At 40.3% G+C, this 22,253-nt stretch overlaps 1 protein-coding gene across 4 annotated transcripts in view; it reads left to right on the top strand.

Moving 5' to 3' along the window:
- The first annotated feature begins 719 nt into the window (after nt 1-719).
- LOC117949929 (zinc finger protein 609-like) overlaps nt 720-22,253 on the top strand; it is a 79,995-nt gene continuing 58,461 nt past the window's right edge. Inside the window, exon 1 of one of the 4 annotated variants that reach the window (XM_034880540.1) lies at nt 720-1,165. The gene's annotated coding sequence lies outside the window, so the exon portion shown is untranslated. Of the gene's footprint in view, nt 1,170-22,253 lie in introns of all 4 variants that reach the window. The other 3 variants (XM_034880541.1, XM_034880533.1, XM_034880549.1) reach the window with 3 other exon arrangements.

Here is a 22,253-nt window from a genome sequence, read left to right as displayed (position 1 = left end):
GGTAAAATGTCCAATTTGCCCTGAAGTGTAAAGATCAAGTTTTCCACCATTAATCTCTATATTTATTTCTATATAACGGGCTACAGCCCTGCCCCTGACCACCAGCTAGCTACCTGGCTGTAAGTCAACATTGTTTAGGCCAGTTGGGCAATACGCAAGTAGGCTATTGTAATTAAATACAATATTTACACACTTGTACTTTACTTTCTACTCCTCTACATTCAGAGGAAATATTTGACATGTATAGTTTTTACATAAATTATCTGTTTCATGAAATGATGCCCTATAGGCTACTAATCTACCCAGTAAATATATCTATCTAAAACTGGCATTTTTTTAAACATTGAAATGCTCTTATGTGTATTTTTTAGTGATTTAAACACAATAATATAATATTCCATAACTCTGTGAAGGAGCCATCCTGCATAATGAGTAGGCCACTTTTGATGACTTTAAGTAGCCTACACATTTAGCTGGTTGTGCTATGAATAATGCTTTGAATTCAGGACTTTTACTTGCAATGGCAATGGTATTTCTACTTTTACTTAAGTAAAATGATTTGAGTTGGCTACTTCTTTTACCGCTACAGATGGCCTAGCTTTCTAAAAACAAACAAATGAAATCACAGTCCATTCGGTGTGATTAATCCAGTTCCACGTCTTAAACCCGGTGCTCCGTGGAGTGTGACAGTTCAATCCGAGTGGAGCTCCTCCTCCTGGATTTCCTCCCCGCTGCTGCTGGTTTGGCTACATTGTATCAGTTCCCACACGAAGAACCACCACGGCACTCATCCAGAAAACGGTGAATACGCAGGAATTAACCTGGATGGAAAGCTATTCGCGGAGGGATTAATTGCCAGAAGTCGCGGGAGAGGACTGGGTTTGTGTCGGGCTTGAGACGGCACTGATAAAAATGCCATTTGGACTCGGGTTGTTTTCGATGAGGACGGTATCGCGAAGTGTGATGGCAGAAGTCCAGTGAATCGCTGGCCTCCCCTCCTCTCTTGTGTTGGGTGTCTTGGGGAGTGCGCTGCCACTGCTTTCTGGTGCTTCAGATTTTTTCGTAGAGGTTTTATTATACTTCACACTTAACTCTGATTTGTTCTTTTTACGGAGTTCGAACCACCATGGACAGACCAGGGTTTGGAATAGGAGTGGCTAGCTAAGTCAGTAAGTTCCTACATTTATCTCTCTCTTTTTTTTCTCTTTCATTGTTGATAATGCTACGACTCGTTAGCAACCTAACGTTAGCCTTGCGTGCAAGGCAAGCTGGCTAGCTTTACACCATATAGCCAACACAGCATGCAGCAGCAGCAGGCAAGCTAGCCAAGCCTGACTGCACTCTGAGCTCATTGTTTCACTCTGCCAGCAAACGTAGTAGGCAGATTAGCTCAGTACACCAAGCTAAGTTAGCGCTGTTAGCTTCTGGAAGTGTAACTAACGTGTGAAACTGGTAGCTAAGTAACGCTATAGCACCTTAATGAAATCGCTAACTAATATTATTTGACTTACATGGGGAGTAACTGCCAGCTCGAGGAGAGCAACAATTATTAATTGTTTAAAAATACACGTGCCTGGCCATATTTATAATTTTCCTTCATAGTTAAATGTTAGGCAACAACGTGTTTTAAAGAACCATTAGTTTGACAGAGTTAAAACTACAGATTCCACCAGTGTTATGTCTACGGTGTTTCCCAGCTGGGCACCAGGGACCCCAGGGCATCCGGGATAGGGGTTTTGATCTCAAGAAACAGAAAATGAAATGTTTTTTACTCTTGAGGTTTCAACGCAATGTGAGAATATGTGCGAGACAGACTATTTAGCTAGCTTTCACTTCCGTTACTGGTGCCACTGTAACAACAGTTTGTAAAACTTCTGAAGCCCGATCAATCTAGAACAAAGTCTTCTCCAAGGAGTCATTATCTCATTAAAATGGTGGATTGTGGTCTTATAAATGTGGAACCCTCCTCTCCAGATTACTCAAATCCTTTCTTGTTGGCTCATGTTTTTGGGGCTGTCCTATCTTCCTAAAGTGAGTAATTTAATTAAGTACAATTATTATTTTGTACTAGACCACTGGACCTGCATGGCCCCTGTAGTCCATGCTGGTCCATAGAGTAGGACTGTGCCACATTAAAGGCTGGCCAAGTGTCTGTCTATGGTTAGCTAAAAAGCTAAACCATGAAGAAGTTTCTTTAAAACTGTTTTTTTTAACTATACACCCCTTTTGTTGCCTTTAAACAGGTGGTATTAGTCTAATGTTGATTTAGCCATATTTGCATAGGCAAAATAGCAAAAATTCGAAATGCAACTGTTAATTAAATATGATTGGTTGTTCATGTGTGTTATTTATGTTTTAGTTTTTAGCACTGTTTAGTGCTTACAATGCAACTCTTAAGGTCCTCCATCTGGCGTGACTAAATGAATGGCCGTTTAGTCTTACTACATCCACGCTAATACGGTTTTGTTTTAAAAACGCATAACTTTTGCTTGTGTCCTCACTATTTCAGCTTTTTAGAACCCCTAAAACGGAGACACTGGAAACGCAGCAGACCCCCCTTTTTAGTTTGAAATCTTCCGGGTTGCGTTTTAGTCTGGTGGGGTGGAGAAGCAGACTTGCCCCTATCACGTGACCATCATCCAGACTGGTTAATCCAACATGGATAACAATTAATGTTTGTCGGCAAACATCTGTTAGTAATGCTACCACTGCCTACATGCAGCATACGCAAGAAGCAAACTGTTATCCAAGCACTTTGCAACGATACCCCTGTCCAGCGGAGTTATCGGCCTTACACTGGCAAGCGCACGGACAGTGTACGGGCATGGTCTGGGATGTGTATTTTGAGGTGCGTTGGTATTGATGGAGATCAGCTAAAGCGTTTGTGAAGATAGATTGTTTTCGTTTTAAAGCGCTCTTTAAAATAAAACAGTTTTATGTCAAAAACAACAACGGTTTACTATTGTGATGTATTGTTTTTTGTTGAAAAAATTATTTTAGAAATTAAGAACAATTACAAGCAAAACCTGGGACATAAGAACATGTCCCAGGCAATTACGATATGTTGTTAATGGATGTTTTAAAACCAGAATTTGATATCAGTATGAGCCTCATAAATCCAGTATTAGTCGGGTATGCTTGCCACCCAAGGATTGGCTAATTTTGTCCAGAAATTAAGGTGAGATCTGCCATACCATGTGTTTTCAATGTATTTAGTTGGAATGGTTTTTTTTGTTTTTTTTCACTGATGTTGGTTGGTGAAATGAGTCACTGTCTGTCACTGCTATTTGTACAGGTAAATGCACCAGTCACCAAAGAGAGAGAAAGGAAAGTTATTTGGCAGACACATTTAACTTGTTCTGAGAAAGCCTTTTGTGGAGAAGGCTGCAGTTCATTTTAAATAACATTTTGGCAGCTCCATGTGGCGGTAAATCTGTGCTGGTGATAAAGATAAAGGAAAACCCTAACATGAATGCAAGATAGTAATCCGCCTACACACATTTGTAGTAATCACTGTACTGTTAATCCACTTTGCACCAGTGTTTCATGCAATAAACATGGCTAATTTACACCATGCATAAATTCAGTTGTTTCAGCGAGGGAAAGATCACTAAATCAAAACTTAGAGGAGCACCTTGTCACTTGAAATGGAAATAGCTGGTCCACCTTAAAGCCAGCCCACCTTAAGTTAATCTTTGCTGAAATTGTTGCTTGCTCCATGGCTAAACCCTTCACTTTCTTTGGTGTATAATAATAATGCTCGGCTCGTTGTCCAGATGCTATCCACATTGTTTTTAGAGTCATATGCTCAGTTGGATTGTAAATAACGTAGGCGCTGCTCTGTGTAATGCCAGGGAAAACCCGGACTTTGCACGGCAGCTGGATTCTCGCGATGTCACGAGATCACGCGAGAATCGTGGGATCGCATGTCACACAAAACTCCATCTGGGCAGGCTTCAAGTAGGGCGGGGCAATAAATCTAAACTTAATCGGGATTATGATTTCTGTTCCCAATGATCACAAAAAAGAATAATCGTGAAACAGTTATTTAGCTCATGTTTATTATTTTCTCTTGTGTTCTAAATGATAAAAAAAAAAAGTTTAAGTAGGAAAAGTATTCAGGAACATTTCCCAGTTGTATGTGTTTCTATAAACTGTTGACTCATTTAGGGTTTTTCACGGTTTTAAGTTCAATAATTGCAACATCTTTCCAGAAGTCCACTAGTAATCATGTTAAATAATCGTGATTATATTTGTTCCCATACTCGAGCAGCCCTAGCTTCAAGTAATGCGTATGTGTCCGGACTGCAGCAAACCAAACTAATGTTAGTCTGGCGAGTAGCTACTGGCAGCTTCGGGTGTGGGCTAGGTGTGTGTGTGTGTGTGTGTGTGACGGCCGTGACTGATCCTTCCAAACAACACAAGCGAACATGATAGACAGATGGTTTATCCAATCACCTGCCAGGTTTTTTTTTAAACTTCCTGCCCTTTTCCAAACCGTCTCAAAAAGTCTTTGTACACGGCGCGGGAGAAGAACTTTACTAGAGCTAGTGTAATTTGTCAGCTGTGCCCGTAAATGACTCAGGACTATTTCGTAGCCTGTAAAATAGTTCGGTCAGTACTGAATTCCTTACTGACTCTTTTTGGGTTGATTTTATACATTTTGAGGGTGTTTTACATTAAGACATAATGAAACCAATATAAGAGACCGTAGTAGAACACTATCAAGCTGAAAGGGTTTCGTGTTGCCAAGGATTCTTTCCCTTCTAAATTAGAATGATGTAGCTGGCAAAATAATTGTTGACACACTGGTGTTCCTGTTAATAATTGTAGTACTTCTTCAAAACAAACTTTTAGTTGTTCTTTTCTATAATTTCTTAGGTAAATAAACCGTACTAGCTCCCTGTGAGGCAAAGAGCTGGTGCTGCTCTTCTCAAATATGACATTTTTTTTTTTTTTGTAATTTGTTTTAATCATTGTAAGTGTGTTAGGAGCCTAATTGCTGCATGTCAGGCACATTTTATGCAATCTGACAGAGCCATCAGTTGTAAAGTGGAAGGGAAATTTAGGACTTAGCTCCACACAATAACATGACATGACATGTTATAGTTTCAGAGATGTGTAAATCTTGAGGTGAACATAGGAGCAATGCCCATTGAGGAAACAACTATTACCTTATTCACCAGTTTGATTTTTGTCATAACTGAGTTGCTGGGACGTGTCCTTTTTCAGTGGGGGAACATGGAAACAACCGATGGTAGTAGTGGCTTTCACTCAAATGGGTTTCTGTTTGCTAGGAGAAAATATTAGGTCTCTAGGAGCTACAAAAACAGGTTTGTGGTAATTTTGAACAGCCTTTCACATTTTTAAAAGCAGTTCTACATCAGACTGGATATCAAAGAAACAGTGTAGAAGAAGAGAAATGAACAATGTTTGTTTAGAGGGCCATCAGATTAGTCTAGGACAAGGGGATTATGTTGGCTTCATGAGGCTCCCGTCATCTCATGGCCTTACACCAGCTGATGCCATCGTAAGAAAGCCATCATATTAGCCAATATCCTTAAAAGAAGCTGGTAATTTAAAGGCTTTCGGGCACCTTTAAAAGCACCCAAATTAAGGCATTTATTTTAAGTGAATGTACACCCCCATATGCACTTATAGCCTGGGTTTTTACTGTACTTATAAAGCATGCTAAATGAGAAGTGAATGCGTTCCTTAATTCCCTTAGTGCAGTGGTCAGTCCATATTAAGCCTCATAATGTAGTTGGTGCCATTAGACAGGTCGAGATGAGATGGAGTACCTTTTGTGGTTTCTGAATTTCCCTTCTGGGGATCAATAAAGGTGTATCTTATCTTAAAACATTATACTGCATTTCCCCAGGTTTCCCCCCCCCCCCCCCCCCCCCCCCCCCCCCCCCCCCCCCCCCCCCCCCCCCCCCCCCCTAAGATATGGGGCTTTGGGCTTGTTTAAGTGCTGGTTGGAAGCGCCAACATTCAAGACTTAAGTCTGCGGAAACGCATCATTACATGGCCTGACTTCCAGATGGTACTCAGTAATTGTAGATTAAAATCAATCCAGCTGCACACCTCACTTTTACTGGATTTAACAGGAAGAATTAATGCATAAACGCATTAAATAAATCTTTTTGGGCAGTCTCAGGATTTAACAGTTTTCTTTTAGCCCTTTAGATGCCTGTCAATACCCAGTAGAGTCATATCAATCGGAATGAGAAGTCGGCAACCATTATATCATATTTTGAATTAAATAATCCAATCAAATGTGAAAATGTGCTGCTTTTTCCATCCAATAGTAGTCGGTTTGTCTCTTGATGGCATTGCTTTCATACAAAATGATTTAATCAAGAAAACACCCGTCTGAGTAATGACTTCTGAAGATAGTCCTCAGTTGCTGCCTTAATACAGCTGCATATTGCACACTTGGCCTATAGTAGACGCACATTAGAATGTGTTTAGTAGCAGGCTATAGATGCATATTCATCAGTTGAATAGGTCTGCCTGAGAACACAACTTTTACCTCTAATGGGTTTGGTGTTTTGCATTGTGCTCTAAGTGTTTGGTATAATAACCGTTGTGAGTGGAGTGCTGGCCCATCTGGAGCTGTTGTGAGTGGAAGGTTTGAACAGCCTTTGGATCATATCTTTATCTCCAACGGTAACAAAACGCAGAGGTTCAAATGCAGCTTTCAGCCCGTAAGAGGCACCTGAGAAATATTTAAATGTTGCAGAAATGGTAGCAATGGAAACGACGGCTCACTACACTCGCAGACCTGCACCGCCTTTTGTAAACATCATTTGTTTTTTATACAGCTTGTGGTTTACTTGAGATGCAATGGGTTAGAGTAAACAAAGGATCTGAGATGGATCTGCATTTCGATAGTCAATGTTGATCCACCCAGGCTGTGACATTTTTCCGGAGCTGCTGTTTGTAATGTTGACTAGATGGGCCATTTGTCATTTGAACTGTGAAATCGTATCATGGGTCAACGAATATGCAAGTCTGCTTTGGTTTTTATAGCATTGAGTGGATTTTTCACCAGCGAACTGCCAATTACAGCAGAAAAGAGCACCCTTTGAATGCTTGTTGCTGATTTGCCGGAGATTGGTGATCCATCTTTTCCCGGGATGCAAGCCCAGGTTACACTCAACTCTTTTTCCCCCACACCAGCGATAAAGATAGTCAGCTTTTGTGGCGCAGCACAGCCTTGAGTGCTGCAAAAATGCTGTCTCATTTGCCTTGGGTTTGAAGTACCGTCCTCTGTGTTCTTAGAAAGGAAATTAGGAGTCAATTCAAGCTGATTTTGATAGGTTTGATTTTAGCGTTGTGTTGTAATAACGAAGCCCTGCACTTGTATGTTTAACACACAGTTGCTTTCAGCACGGTCTTCATTCATCCACTCATAAGCACCATGACCTCGTTAATCACTCTCGCTTCACGTGTTCCTGACACTGGAGATCTTTTCACGGCAAGTTACACACAATGACACAGAATTGTACAACGTACGGAAAATTATATGATTAAATATTTTATGAAATTGTGTAGCTGTTCTACACTTCAATACTTTATTGACAGATAGTAAGTCTAAGAGCCCTGCCAGATGCTGTAAGCTTGAGTTTTCGCTGTATTTTTATAAAGATACATATTTGAGTTGATATTATCCTAGAACAAGAAAGGTCTTTGAAAATGTGATGTGTGAGAATTCCTCAGAGCTACATCAATACTTGAGCGAGGTGGCAGTGGGTGGTTCTGAGACACTGTCCCCATTGCCCTGATCATACTGCAGAACCCACTATTCTCTGTAGAATCAAAGAGAAAGCATTGTCTCTGTCGGATGACACAGCCGTCACTTGTGAAATTGACGAGTAATTGCGAGAAAATCCACAAAGGGCCAAATTGCTGTACTCCAAAGTGGAAACTATGATGAAGTGGAACTTCAATTCAAATGTCAATACTATATGGAAAAAGTAGTAATTGTTTTTCTTCCCACAACTCTGTTAAGGAGAACAGAGTTCTGCTATGCTGTTTCACCTCACTACCTGAACACACGGTTACCAAAATGTTACATCCATTTTTATTTGAATACATATTCCCATTAAAAGCAGCTTTGTTTTATAGACCACTGAACAGTCGTAATTTCAGGCTCACAGTGATCACGTCCAGTTCCTTTTACTGAGCATGGATAAAAAAATTGACTGGGATTACAGGCATTAGTGGTTTGATTCTCCATAGCATATTTAAATACCATGGGGATAGTTTGTTAGGCAGTGTGTGTTTTCAGTTGTCCAACAGTGATAACATTACTAAACTAGTACTGGGTGTTTTTTATACTTCACACATCTGTGTTATCAGTTCATTTTGAGCATATTAGTCCATTTTGGCGTGGAGTTACAGGCAATCGAATGAGGGCCCTTACGGTTCGACAGTTGTGGTAGGCCCGTTGCCCCCGGCAACCCCATTTGGACCAGTGACAACCATTTTGTGAAGTCTAGTTGCTGTTTTTGGTAACCAACACAACGATTGCTCTGTCCTTGGCATTAAATCTTGCACCTTTGCAACAAGAGTGCTACTGTTGTGTTTTGTTGATACTGTCCAAATATCTTTTCAAGATTAGTTCAACCTGGGGACTTATAGTCCTTTCCAATAATTACAGGTCATCTGTGATCCAGATCCCTTGTGAATCTGCCATATCTGTAATTAGTTTGCCAAATGCAGGGGTTGTGATGATACTAGTCCCCTGCAAATCGGCGTGTCAGAAGTTTGGGGTTGATGGCTGTGGTGGTAATTAGAAATGAAAGTGTTGACAGAGCCTTTGCATTATATCCGGGGGCTATTGTCAGTATTTTGCAGTAAAATACAGACTTTGCTTATTCTGTGTGAATGCACTGCCTGAAACCCGGCATAGGGGCTTCATTTCTGAAATCACACAAGGTAATACTTGTTCTGTGCGAAAAGGGCTTGTTAAACCCAAACAAAAGAATCTAGTGCTGTAACGATTTGTCGATCAAATTAGACACAAGTAATAATCTCCAGATCAGGCTGCAGGAAGTCATCATTATCTGTCCCTGTTCATTTTCCAATTAATCTGACAAGATGATGAAAGCCGATTCCCTTATTTGGACAGAACATAAGGGAAAGTCAGTTAAAAGAAATCGCACATTAAACATTTCAATCTGAAGAGCAGAGAACCTTAACAAAGCTCTGCGATGTGGTTATAGAATGCAGTAAATAAAATGAGCAAATAAAGTGGAACACTTGCAGTAATCAGACACTTGATTCACATATTACAGAATGAATGAAAAAAACAAACATGAATGACAGCGGACAGATCACACCATATCTGCACGCAGTGTACATTGTTTGCTTCTGGCTTCAGTGCCATAATGCTGACTGCACCTGATGATAAACACGTTTGCAGTGTGGACATTTGTCAAACAGTCAAAGAAGCAATCTTGTGGTTTAAACATAAGTGGATTGGACTGTCCTGACTGGTTTGGAAAAATATGGGTGGGTAATGTTTCACTCAACAGCTTTAGGCAGCTGTATGCCTCTATTGAGTGTTGTGGTTTCTACGTGCAGAGCAACGGTGAACATAGAGACCACAACAACTGTAATCTTTGTGTTTTCTCCTACCTTTTTCCATTGCTGGTAGTATTTATGGATGGGTAAGACAACATCAAGCAGGTTGTAGAAAACGCTTGATTAGCCTCCTTTTCAGTAATGTTTGACAAATTGTGTATTTTGCGATCTTGCAAAGCCATTTCCTCTGAAGTCCATATATCCACGATGAGCTAGGTTCACAACAAAAGGGAATACATGAAGGCAAAGCTCAATTACTTTGGGTGTGAAATAAATGCATGACAGCCTGATGATGTACAACACATCCATTTATTGAGGTAGTGGTGCCATGACAATCAACGGGTTAAATCCTACGCTGAACTATAAATCAGTTCCCACGCCGTAGGCATCTAGTACAGGAGCCGTGAAACAACTAGACAGAGACGCATAAATCCAGCTTTAGTGTTATTAGTTGTAAAGTGAATTATTGAGATCCTCCAAGCTGTGAATATGTCAGACTAAATATGAATATGTAGTATGGCACTGCTGAAAAAGAGCCCTTGTGAGTGGTTGTTTTTGGTTTTACTTGTACCATACTGTACTCTGCCAAAGGAAAAAGATTACATGCTGACATAAAAGGGGGAATATGTCTACCTGTTCTTTGCATTTCAGTTTGGCAGGCACTATAAAAGAAGATTGATGATGTTGGAGAGAAGGAAATCAGATAGCCATGTAGAATAGAAGAGGTAAACTGATTTCTGAAGGAAGTTGGCATTATTTACAATCGGAGGAAAAAGCAAGCAACCCCGTGCTCTTTTAGTATTCAAGTTGACCGAGCATTTCAGATCAGACATAGCTGACTTGCATTTTTCAAGGTGGATGCACATGTGACCTTGTCATTTCCTGTAATGGATGACCCATGAATGGACCTTGGTGGCAGAAAATATCTAAACAAGGATGTCAGACTGAATAAGGAAAACCTATTTAACATTAGGTAAACCTATTTAACATTTGGTGCGTTTTTTGATGTTTCAGCATAATTATGTTGTAAAATATAACACAAGGAAAACTAGTCTGACTCTTCCCAAGACCCGCATGTTGCAATGATGCAACATGGAAACTATGGTTGTTGGCAGCAGTGTAGTTCCAGGAGTTTAAGACAAGTGTGTGTGCCGGGTCTAAACACTGTTGGATGAGGGATAATGGAAGTTGAAAAGTGGGAGTGAACATTGGTGAAAAGGTTAAGCGAACATGCTGCACCAATAACCAACAATCCAGTACTGACGTAAAATATAAAGCATCGCAATACAATAACTCTGTTTTTTTTCTCCATTCTGGGTATAACATACTATCTGTGAAATGTAACATGGCACTTGTCCACTGCCAGCATTGATTGATTGAGTTTGTGCGTTAGTGTCAATACTTACTGTCCGATGTTACTGCCTGCTTTTGTGGTTTTAGGAGCTACATGTCAGTTGCAATATGAAGTTGCATAAGGTGTAATGAAGGCCTATTTAATGGGATGGGAAAAAGAAATAGAAATATTAGAAATAATTGCCAGTAATTAATTCTACACTGCAAAAAGCTTACAATAATATTGATCCATTTTAAATTGGGTCTGAATTGGTGCTTACTCCTGACACTCATCAATGTTTGAATGTGACACTCGTGCCTCTCAGGAACAGATCACTGTTGCATTGATTTCGGACAGCTACCATGTAAGAGTGATGTTATTTGAAGCCTTCCTTATTGACTTGGCCTTTGATGGGGTGCGTTCAGACCAAATACAAAAAATGTGCAACAATGGGAGTGTCACTTTAATTGTCCATTTGTGAGACGTTCTGTTGTGTTTTTGACCCCCCAACGTTGCACATGTGTTCTGTCAGATCAGATGTGGATCTCAACATTTCCAACTGCACTTAAAGGCAGCTTTGTTTTACCGAAAAAGAAATGAGACAGAGAGACTGTGCTGGAGCTTGTTGCAGGAAACAGTCGGCTGTCCCACACACTCCTGGGCAGTTTGTGTTTTGTTTTTTACACTTAAATATATATTTTTTTGAAACTGTCTTGTGGCAGCTATAGAGGCAGTGAGGTTTACTGAATGGGACTCGAACACTGCCTCAAAACGGATTGCCAAGTCGGATCGCCACTTACGTGACTGGCCATCGCAGTGTGACATCGGATTGCGCTTCTCCTAAAGATAAATCGGTCTCAACTTTTAGCCCCGGGCCACTTTGTTTTTTATTCCGAGCTCCTCTGCATCCTTAATGCTCTACCCCAATTCAAAATGAATGGGAAGACCTGCGATTTCTGCGTTACAGCCAAACCATCCGACCGTCGCCTGGGTGGGCGTGAACGCAGCCTCTAGCAGCTTACGGGAAGTAGGCAGACAGGTGTGAGGTTAATGGTTGTCTTAATGCCCTCTAGCTAGCTAGACATTCATGTGGCAACACCTCAACTGTCCCCAAACAGTACAGTAAATTATTCGCTCAGCAGTGGCTTGTTGTCTTCTCTTAGTTAGGCCAATGTTCTCTGTGGTTCTGTTGCTGCTTTAATAAAGATTTCTTCTGATCAGGCAATAGGTTACTAGCAGTTTCAATATGGATTAAGCTACTTTAACAGTTTGAAATTTCCGAGAAGTTATACATATGTCTGAAGGCCATTTCAGCAGGAATTTGCTGGAATCCGGCCTGGCAGGCTGCCTGTGCAGGAATGCATGTAATAAACAATACACAAAAGACTGAAGCGAAAAAATGGTGTCCTTATCTTATTCTATTATAAATAAACACACAAGTACACAAAGACCCATAAAGCCACACATACCAAGCAGTGTTAGACAGGGGACTGTCTGCTCTTTAATCTCAGGCCTTGTTCTTTCACAGCTCTTCCTACTCTGTCATTTGTCAGTCAGTATTTAAGTTAAAAACAAGCTTACATTTTCCAACACATTTATTTACCTCCTCCACTGTTTAAATTCTGAATTGAGGAGAAAAACCTCAATATAACTTTGATTGAAATATTCCACATGGACACTCAAGATAATACCAATTCACAGTTGGTACAGTTTGACGCTGTGTCTTTAACAGTATTAGCATGCTCTACCCTAAATGTATCTGCTGCGTCTTGGAATTTAGTTGTATCCACAATGAAATAAGGACCAAATAAAATTAAGTTATAGTTTCCCTTGAGATTTGCTTTCTCTGTAGCACACTTTTCTTCTTGTGCACTGTCTTTCAATCTCTTCAAACGAGAGAGAGAAATTGTGGTAGTACTTTAGCATCAAGGTGCTAATTATGTTAAGCAACAGTAACATAGCTTTAGACCAAAAATCATTTAGTTGGTGTTCGGCGTGTGCCTGCAACGTACTAGACTGTAAATGACTTGTTGTGGCGTTATACATCTTGAAGCCTGATGATTTTGTCCTTGGTTTTAGCGTCTCAGGAATAAAATGGGGCCCAACATTGGGCTGCTTCTCATGTTACCAGTGAAGGGATATCTTTCTTCATCTTCGCAATCTGTCCAAACGGTGTCAAAAATGGACCCCTGAACAACGAGATTGTGGTAGGTGTGGCAACATCTGGCACATAGGGACCTTCTGCTTCCTCGGAAAAGGATAAAAGGAAACCTGCATCGTGGTTAAGCTTAGCGGCGTCTTCACATTAGTTAATACTCTTGTTTTGAAGCCTGGCTTCAGTCGAGCTAAGTGGAGGCAGTCGAGCGCGAGCGTCACGCTGATTATCCTCTAACGAGAAAGAGCTCGGGCTGGACGAGCTGACTGACTACCCCAACCCCCGACATCAACGCTGACCCCTGCGTCTCATCAAATCAGATGTCCTTAACACTGTGAACTGACCCAACGTCTGGGTTTGTTATTTAAAACTGTTCAGTGACTGAAGTTTGAGATTGTCCTGGAAAAAAAGCCAGTGTGGTGCTGTTGAGGAAATACCCGTATCCTCACCTTGTATGGAGTACAAGTGAAAACGAGGGAGCAACGGCAGGTTGTCTTTGTGCTTACCAGGAAATGTTATAGTCATATTGACTAAACATTTGGTAAATATTATTATTGTACTTAAAGTAGTGCCCTCAGTGTTTTTTCTCTTATGACCCATAACCACTTTTAAGAATTCATTGCAATATTTCTCCAGTAATGATTTTAACTTAATTCATGCGTTCCAGTACGGAGTTCCTGGAGTGGTTAGGTATAAAGTTAATAACCACCTCTCTGGGGATGTCCCAATTAGCCTCCTTTTTTCTTTCTTTTTTTTTTTAAAAAAATTCTTAAGAAAATAAAGTAACTAAAATATGTCTTAAGTAGGACTGTCCCAAAGTATTCATTTTTAAACTATTAATCTAGCGATTATTTTTTCCAATTAGTCGACTAATGTAACCATTCCATTTTCAGTTAGCGATATGTAGCTTATGGTTTGTTGTTATTGTTATTCTTATACTGTATTTTCTACACTGTATTTTCTTTTCTTTTTTATACCTCTATTTTCTGTTCAAGTGTGTTGAAATCTGCTGCTGGAAATTGAATTTGCTTGCGGGAGTCATCCCAAAAGGATCACTAAAGAGAAGTTAGTCCAAGTCTTTCACAGATCTTGGTGGCTACAGAGTAGTTGTTAAATGTTTCAATATGTAGCCAATCAAATATCTTTCAACTGCAACAGTGACATAACGCAGACAGCTATGGAAGGATTAACTAAAATCCAGAGACTATTTCTAATTTGCTAAAATGTGGAATTACCACCAGCCACGGAGAAGGCAGTTAGTGTGTATGGAGTAAAAGTAAACCATTGGCCACACTGTTGCTGTATGTAGTTCAAAGTCAAGATCATGTTTGTTTCACAATCAACTATAGCCACATTTTATGTTGATGCACTACTATATTACATTACATGTCATTTAGCTGACACTTGGTATCCAAAGTGACTTCCAGTTGCTGTATCAAAGGTCACACACCTCTGGAGCAACAAGGGGTAAAGTTGTCTTGGCTCAGGGACACATTGGTTGATGTATCACAGTGGGAATCTAAGCCAGATCAGGCATGTGTCAAAGTCACTGCGCCACCACCCCTAGATGTGTAGATTTTATTTTAACAAAATGAGCCTTACAACTGGCCTCTTCCTCCCTGTCCAATATAATATGCAGTTTAACATTTCAATATAAAACCAACTTTACCACGGTCTGAGACAGCTCACTGCACAGGAAGCTACAAAATAGTTTTTGATGTCATTTAACATAATACTTTGATTGATTGGGTTGCAAAAATGTTATGTTATCCAGCAAATTAGTCATTTCTCTCAACATGTCTCAGACGTTGAATGCGTGTTGCTTTTTCTTCTCGACAGCAAGAAGACAAATTTAGTTTCAAAAGAAGCTGGAGGCAGCAGAAAACACTGCTGGCTAAACTATTTAAACACAGCCCGTTTTATTCAGGACCCCCATGTCTGTCGCTAGCAGTGATCACGCAGTGAATAGTGACAATTCCCTCTGACCAATCAGTATTCTGCCGATTTTCACGTCACCTTTTGGCATCGCCTCAGCTCATTTGGCGTTGTAGAGGTACCATGCAGTGGAAAAACGTTTAATAGTTAATATTTGCTTTTCTTCTTGTGTTTACCCATGTTGGCTCCAGAGAATAACAGCCTGAAAGCGTGGTTTTCTGGTGGAATAACGGAAGTCTGGAGAATTAGAGTAATTTCCTTTTGTGAAATAAAAGGGTGACTAAGAAAGATGGACTATTTTCACTTGTTGCCAAGAGTAAGCAAGCCTGGAGACACTTCCTGGACAGACACTGGTGAGTGGCCGCTCCCATCTTGGTTTGAAAAAGCCGGCATCCAGGGCGTGTATGGATAAAAGGTGGTGATCACTACAAGCTGATGTATATGTTTGGGATAAGGTAAACGGCTGTGCCTAACTTGTTGTTTATTTGGATGTTCTACAACAGGTTGTACTTTTAAAGCTGGCGTGACTAGAGCAAACAATCAACAAATCAAAAATGAATTGGACTGTGTGGTAGACGGGTGTAGTAGTCAACACAAAGCACGTCAAGGGTTCCCTCGTCTCCACTGGTACGTTTACTGCTTCTGAATAATTCAGATTCTTGGTTAGCATGTTTTTTTTCCTCTAGTGCCACTGTAGACTTTTAAACGTTAAACCCTGATAACCCTTTTCATCCAAGTTAGGATGTTATGTCCAAATGGATAGAGCTGTATCGGTTGGTATTTTCAGCATATCTGATATCTCCAATCCATATGTTGCATGTCTTTTAATTCAGGGTTTTGGTTTGGACTTTTCTTAATGTTAGAAATTGGATCATGAAGCAGATATATTTGGCAAAGCTCACACATTAAGCTGATCATTCTGTCACTATAGATACTTCATTATTTATAATATCTGACATTTTTGCAATCATTACTTGGTCCCACCCGTTCCCAGTATCTATACAATTAGAAGCTAACTTTGTCTTTGAATTGTTATGCTGATGACAGCGGCTTTTACTTGAAGAGCTTCATCAAGAGTGCATGTCATAAAACCTTCATCTAAATGAAAGCAAATCAAAGAGTCTTACTCAACCATGCCTGCCTAGAGAGTCTTTCTTATAACCAAGTCTTTCCTGTAATATTAAAATCACTATGCAACCATTCGCTCCACTTTGCAGAAACCGCAGTATAGTCTTTTTGGCTCAATGATCGGCTGCAGCTACTACTAAAGCTAACTACTTTTTTTTTAATTTGATCATTGGAAAATACAGCAAAAAAACATAACTTATAGTAACTTATGGAAATATGTTTAATAATTTTTTATTGATTTGCGCTGCTTAAATTTTACTTTGTAGGTCCGTTTCAGTTGCATGAGTTTAATTACAAAATGTGCCATTTTAATGTTTAACCACACTCAACCATATAGATAGATATACTAATGATGTATTCATTAAAATGCAACCTGAAGTCCCTCCTCTGGCAAACTATACATGCACTCAGTGAGCCTACTGTACAGTTGATCATAAACAGTTTGTGCCACAGTAGACCCTGCTGCTGCTTCTGCATCGACTTGTATCAAGACAGAGTGTCTCAATTATAGAATGAAGTGAGCAGAGGTAATGAGAAGTGTTTTGATAATCTTAGAGACTGGCTTTTGTAATTCAGAAATCATGGTAGAGTGCCATGGCTAAGGATGTTAATGGAGCTTCTCTTGTTTCTGCCAGAGTGCCCTTTGAGAACAGGAAAAATCAATCTGGCACCTTGTCAACGTTTTAAGATCGGGGTTTCCTTACACTCTGGCCAAAGTGTGAGTGTTCTTTTCATCCTCTGCATCAGCTGTTTCCACAGGCAGGCCACGATTTGTACTCATGGGTGGGTCTAATCTCAGTTTGGACTTAGTCTTGTCATTTATTTGTCCATGTTTTCCTTCCTACAAAAATTGGGGAATGATGTTTAGACTGCGGGGGAAAGGACGTTTTATTTCCCATAGGTGGTTGTACTTCATAGCTTGCATAATTGAAGATAAGGTCATTTACTGAGGCAAGCATTTCCACTATAAAATGACAGTAAATGCACTTAAGTAAGGTTTGATTCATCTGAACCAAACGTGTGTTTACTAAAAACTGTGGTATTTAGCTCAATTTAATTTGATTCAAACAGAACTGACTTCATCTGTCAGCATCGTGGGAAATTAGCACCAGCTGATGGCGGGTCCTTTTCCAAAGTTGCGGGCGACTTTGCCTTGTATACCAGCCACAGTGGCGGGTGGAGTTGTTTTCAGCGCTAGTCCGTGACATTGGTTTAAAAAATGTGTCAGCATTAGCAACTATTGAGGACAAAGTAAAGAAAAAGAGAAGATACTTTTTCGAATAAGTGAGAAAGGGAAAACGAGGGACTGGTTAGCCTACTTGGGTTGGGCAATGTCCCCTAACTTGGCAGTTGATCAGACTGCATTCAAAGAGGCATTCAAATGCCCTCTGTGAATAGACAGTATTACATGCTGCCGCTGGTAGGGACAGCACATTACTTGTAAGGACAGCACATTACAACTTGACCTACTTTGACTTAACTACGGTGCCGTAAAGTCTAGGTTCAATCAGATCTCTGTGATCTGTATAACAAGGGTACAGAGGAACGTTTGCCTTCAAAGGAGCGACAGTGATAACCTTATATACTTATCTATTACTGAGATTAAACTACTTTTTTGGGTTATATTTGCACTGAATAACGCATTCCATAAACGGAAACATAACTCTTGCAACACACATGAACAGATGTGCACCCTCCTGAATTAGCCTCCTGTTGCTAACGTACTTTCCGAAATCCTACATAACATCGTCATCAGATTTACTTATTGATGCGCGCACACAGTAGTATCCACAAAGTTAGTCCAATGAGGGGATAAAGGAAAGTGTGATAGCATTCCACGGTAACGCCTTTGCTCTCTCTCTCTGGAGACCGCCGTGTCCTAGCCAAGGCACAGAGCATGACCTTAGTATGATGTGGATACGTTACTAAGCCAGGTAGAGCGACAGAGAGAGAGAGACTATCACTACAAATAGGTTGCACGTAAGGGGGAGGATGTAGCTTCCACTTAAGGGGCAGCACAGCGCAAAGTGTCTTTGCTAATTTAAGACCGACGCAGTTGTCAATTTCCCGTCCACTAGGATTAACTTGTGTGTGCGGGGGAGGTTGATGGTGGTGGTCCAACACAAACCTACTTGTCTTCAGAAAATGCTAACAATTTGTTTGTTAGAGGAACACCTAACCTTAAATTAGAGGCAAAAGAAGACCATGAGTCATCCAAGTCTCGTATCAAGGACCCCGGGGCAGTGTGGCAATAAAGGCTTTAATAAAATATGTATTAATAATACAAAATAATGTATCGAAGCAATTCAAAACATGCTAGTGCACTTTTTATCAATTTGAATTTGCAAGAAATGGCTAGTAAAAAAAATATAACTGGCTGGTAAAATTGGGCTCTCACCAGCCACATTGTGGGCAAAAAAAGATTAATTTCCCACCCTGTCTGTCAGCAGGTAAAACCTTAAGAGCAAGTCTTTGTTCTGTTATGTAATCTATTGATATCACAATCAGAGTGAGTGTAAGCTGTCTAGCTAGAGATTCAAGATCAGTGTCCCATAACCTTCTCATATTTTATTCTGGTTGCTTTTCTAGTGCTGAATGATGATCTGAAAAACATATTGGATTAGGTTTACAACATTCTTACAGTGCATATAGCTCTTCATTTATGTGTATAGCCTTCAGTTGAATTTATTGCAGTCCTCCATTTATCTCCATTTCCCCACTATTGGAAATTTCACGTCGAGATGTCAGCTAGTGCCAGCACACACATTTAGCTAATTAATGGGCTTATCTGTCTGCATTTCAAAAAAAAAGTTGTCATAGTAAAATTTGTTTTTAATTTGTCTCGTCAAACTCTGCGCCTGATTAAATGCCTCCTGTGCTTTTGGGCCGCTTTGGATAATGTTTTTTTTGGTGCTCACTTACTTGAGTTACTTACTTGATTTGAAATTTAAATGTTTCTCTTTAGAACTGACACATTGATCACAGTGACAGTGTCTTTACTGAAACAAATATGGTGTTTCTTTGCTCTGGGCCGTTGTTTATGAGGAGGTGAATTATTTGACGTGCGTTTAATCTGACTGGATAGTTGAGGATCGAGCCAAAGGACACAACCATAAATAGTCTGTAACTGTCTGTAATTTTTTAGGGTTGTGATGTGTAACTGGTTTATTTACATTTGGCCCTAGCAAACTGGTGTTTTGGCTTGCTTTGGTTCTGGCACAACTCTGTCGTTAGGTTTTCATAATGATCAGACAGCGAGTCATTTAGATTTATTTGGCTCAAATCTGCACTCTACTCAGGTCAAGATGAGACTCTTTGTAATGGTAATTTCCCAATGCTTTCCACTTCATCTGCACCTGACATTTGATCCTACTGGCTGTTCGCACAAGTAATATGTAACATAAATAATGCAAGTTCTAAAAGGTTCGCACTGTTGATTGAGGCACTGATGCTGTGGAAATATGTAGATGCACCCAAAGTGGAACCGGAATTAACGAGCGTTTTGGTTCCCGGTCGGCTACAGCAGCAACATAGAGAGAGTTGTGTATAAGATGTGGGCAGTGTGTAAGCGTTGGTCTGTGAATGGAAACACATCCAACATACACATTTGTCGGCATCAGCCAGATGTGCTGATCATCAGAATTATTAAATGTTTGGGCGCTCTGAATATTTATATATGTTAATTATATAGCCAAGGTGGAACTACACTACTAAACATTGATGCTAACGCACAAGTTTTATTTCCCATTCTGTAAAACCCTAACATTTAATAGCCTATTGTGACATATTGCCTTTTGGGAAAGTACAGTGTACACTTTTTACAGTGTAATACTGAAGTATTTGAAATGTACCTTATTTTTATAATGCTAAAACGTTAACCAAAGATTCCGGGCAACTCAATGATGCCTCAGTCCCTAGTTAGAGGATTTTGTCTTTGACACTTGCACTCTTTGTTTGAATTAAATAAATAAAAGCGAGTTTGTGCAGCATTACACCCCTAGAAAAACATTGTTCTTTTTCTTTTGTAAAAAACAAATCCTTGACACACAGGATACATTGTTAGTCGGCAGGGATTTTAACCATATCTTTTTTTTTTCATCTGTTTTTTGCCCTCTAGTCCTCAGTTAGCCATTGTTTTTCACACCAGAAACGGAACTCTATAGTTTACCTTTAAAAATGCTGGTGTTGGAGTTTGTAAATAATGTAATTTGCCTGCTCAGACCTGATGAGAAGCTGCGTAGCAGCCATGTCAAGAAGTCAAGAAACCAATTATTGCTCATAGCGTGAATTTAATGTCAGATGACACTTCAAATTCATTCAACAGTTTGCAGCACAGGAAAAGGTCTTTGCGTGGTTAACATGTAGAATACATAAACTGTGACCAAAACAAAGGACCTAAAACACAAGTTGTTTTAACAGGCAAACTCTCCTTTTCACACAGAGATTCTACAAAAGCGCGGCAACAAAGATCCGTTGTCATGGCAGCTTTGTTTATTCACTCAGAAGAACCAAGCAGAAGCAGCATAGCATGCTGGCAAAATAAAAGAAGCATGTCGTGTGACCCAACAGTGTCGGCGTCTAGATTGTGTGAGCCGGTCAGCACGGTTACTCAGCCGGACAAACCTGACCCACAACAACCAAATGTTTGCATCATTGGACCACAATTATCAACAGAGAGACAGACAAAGACGGCTGCATCACCCATGAGTGGGTTCCCGTGTTAGAGAGCGGTAGAGACGCGTTGAAAGAGAAGGTTGTATTTTACAAGCAATGTTTTTGTAAGTTATTAATAATTTTGGCTATACTTGGGCCGTTGCTCTGTCACTTTTGACCTGCCTGTGGGTTGGCTTGTCCATACTGTATGTAGTCCCGCCATGTTAGCTGTCCCGTTCGCACAGAAAATGGTTAGTCGCTAGTCATGGATGTGTGACTACCTCTGCTGCCGGCTTAAAGGCGCAAAAACTCTGCCCCCCCCCCCATTCCGTCTTCGTAACTTTATCACAGACGGCAGGGCGGCATAAAGGCACATTGGTCCCGTCTAGAACATTCTGTATGAAAGGGGCTCCTGTTAGTGCGGATGTAGTCTTGGTGTAAGAGTGAACAAAGCATGCAGGATACCGAGAACTGGTAACTGGGGATAAGTCACCTATCCTTTATCAGAAGATAAAGAGACAGATCACTCTATTTCTGTTCCGCTTAACCCTCTTTACTGGAAATCTACCATGGTGAATGATACAGTTTGAGGCAGTGTGGTGGGAGCTTTTGTTTTTTGCTGCATCACACAAGAGCCTGGACATTGAAGCCTAATCAGCCAGAGAGCAATCTGCATCGTTCACACTTCTTTGGTTGCTGTCGATTTGAGTCATGCAGTTGCCAGCCAAGAGATGCTGAAAGCTGCTGCAGTCAGGAATAAAGAAAACCAAACTCTTTGGCTACCAGCTGAACCACACACTCCTGATTTCTATCACCTGGATTGGTTGAGTCGAGTCGAGTCGACATGGTACATTTCTATTTTTGTAATCAGCTAAAGCACACAATCCAATTACATGGAGGTTACCGTGGGGCTCTCTGGACGGGGACATGTCTGTAAATGGTCTGCAGAGCGAAGGATGCACACGGCCAGACTGTACAGTTTTTAAGTTGTTTTTTTCGCTGCGGACTTTACTGCAGCAGTTGCTTTTTTATCTGCAACTGACACTCTTTGCGTTCTGTCCAAGTGACTTGTAAACAGAAGACATATCAGAAGCACTTCGTAACTACCCGTCTGTGTTTTTATGTTGATGAGTATAGATCTAGTAATTGTACACATTGTTGGCATCCAACTGATAATGGGCAGTTATGTGGCACTAAATCGGGGGATGTAAAGCATACTTTAGTTTTTTACTACCAGGGATAACTTTAAAGTAATGGTTGAATCTTGTGAAAGACTTGTACAGCCAAAAAAAACAAGAAGATCCTATCATATGCAAAAGGTCCATCTTGACTGGTACATTATCGGACAGTTGACAGAGTTCTGAGTGGTTTAGGTCTGGGTAGGATCCCTTTTTATTAACTACACATATTTTGGTTATCTTTTAGTAATCGTTTACTCTATAGAAAAAAAGATTT

Source organism: Etheostoma cragini, chromosome 1 (genome assembly GCF_013103735.1).
Source record: "Etheostoma cragini isolate CJK2018 chromosome 1, CSU_Ecrag_1.0, whole genome shotgun sequence".
Classification (NCBI taxonomy): domain Eukaryota; kingdom Metazoa; phylum Chordata; class Actinopteri; order Perciformes; family Percidae; genus Etheostoma; species Etheostoma cragini.
The sequence above is the reverse complement of the archived record's forward strand: the minus strand, read 5'-3'. Positions and strand labels throughout refer to the sequence as shown.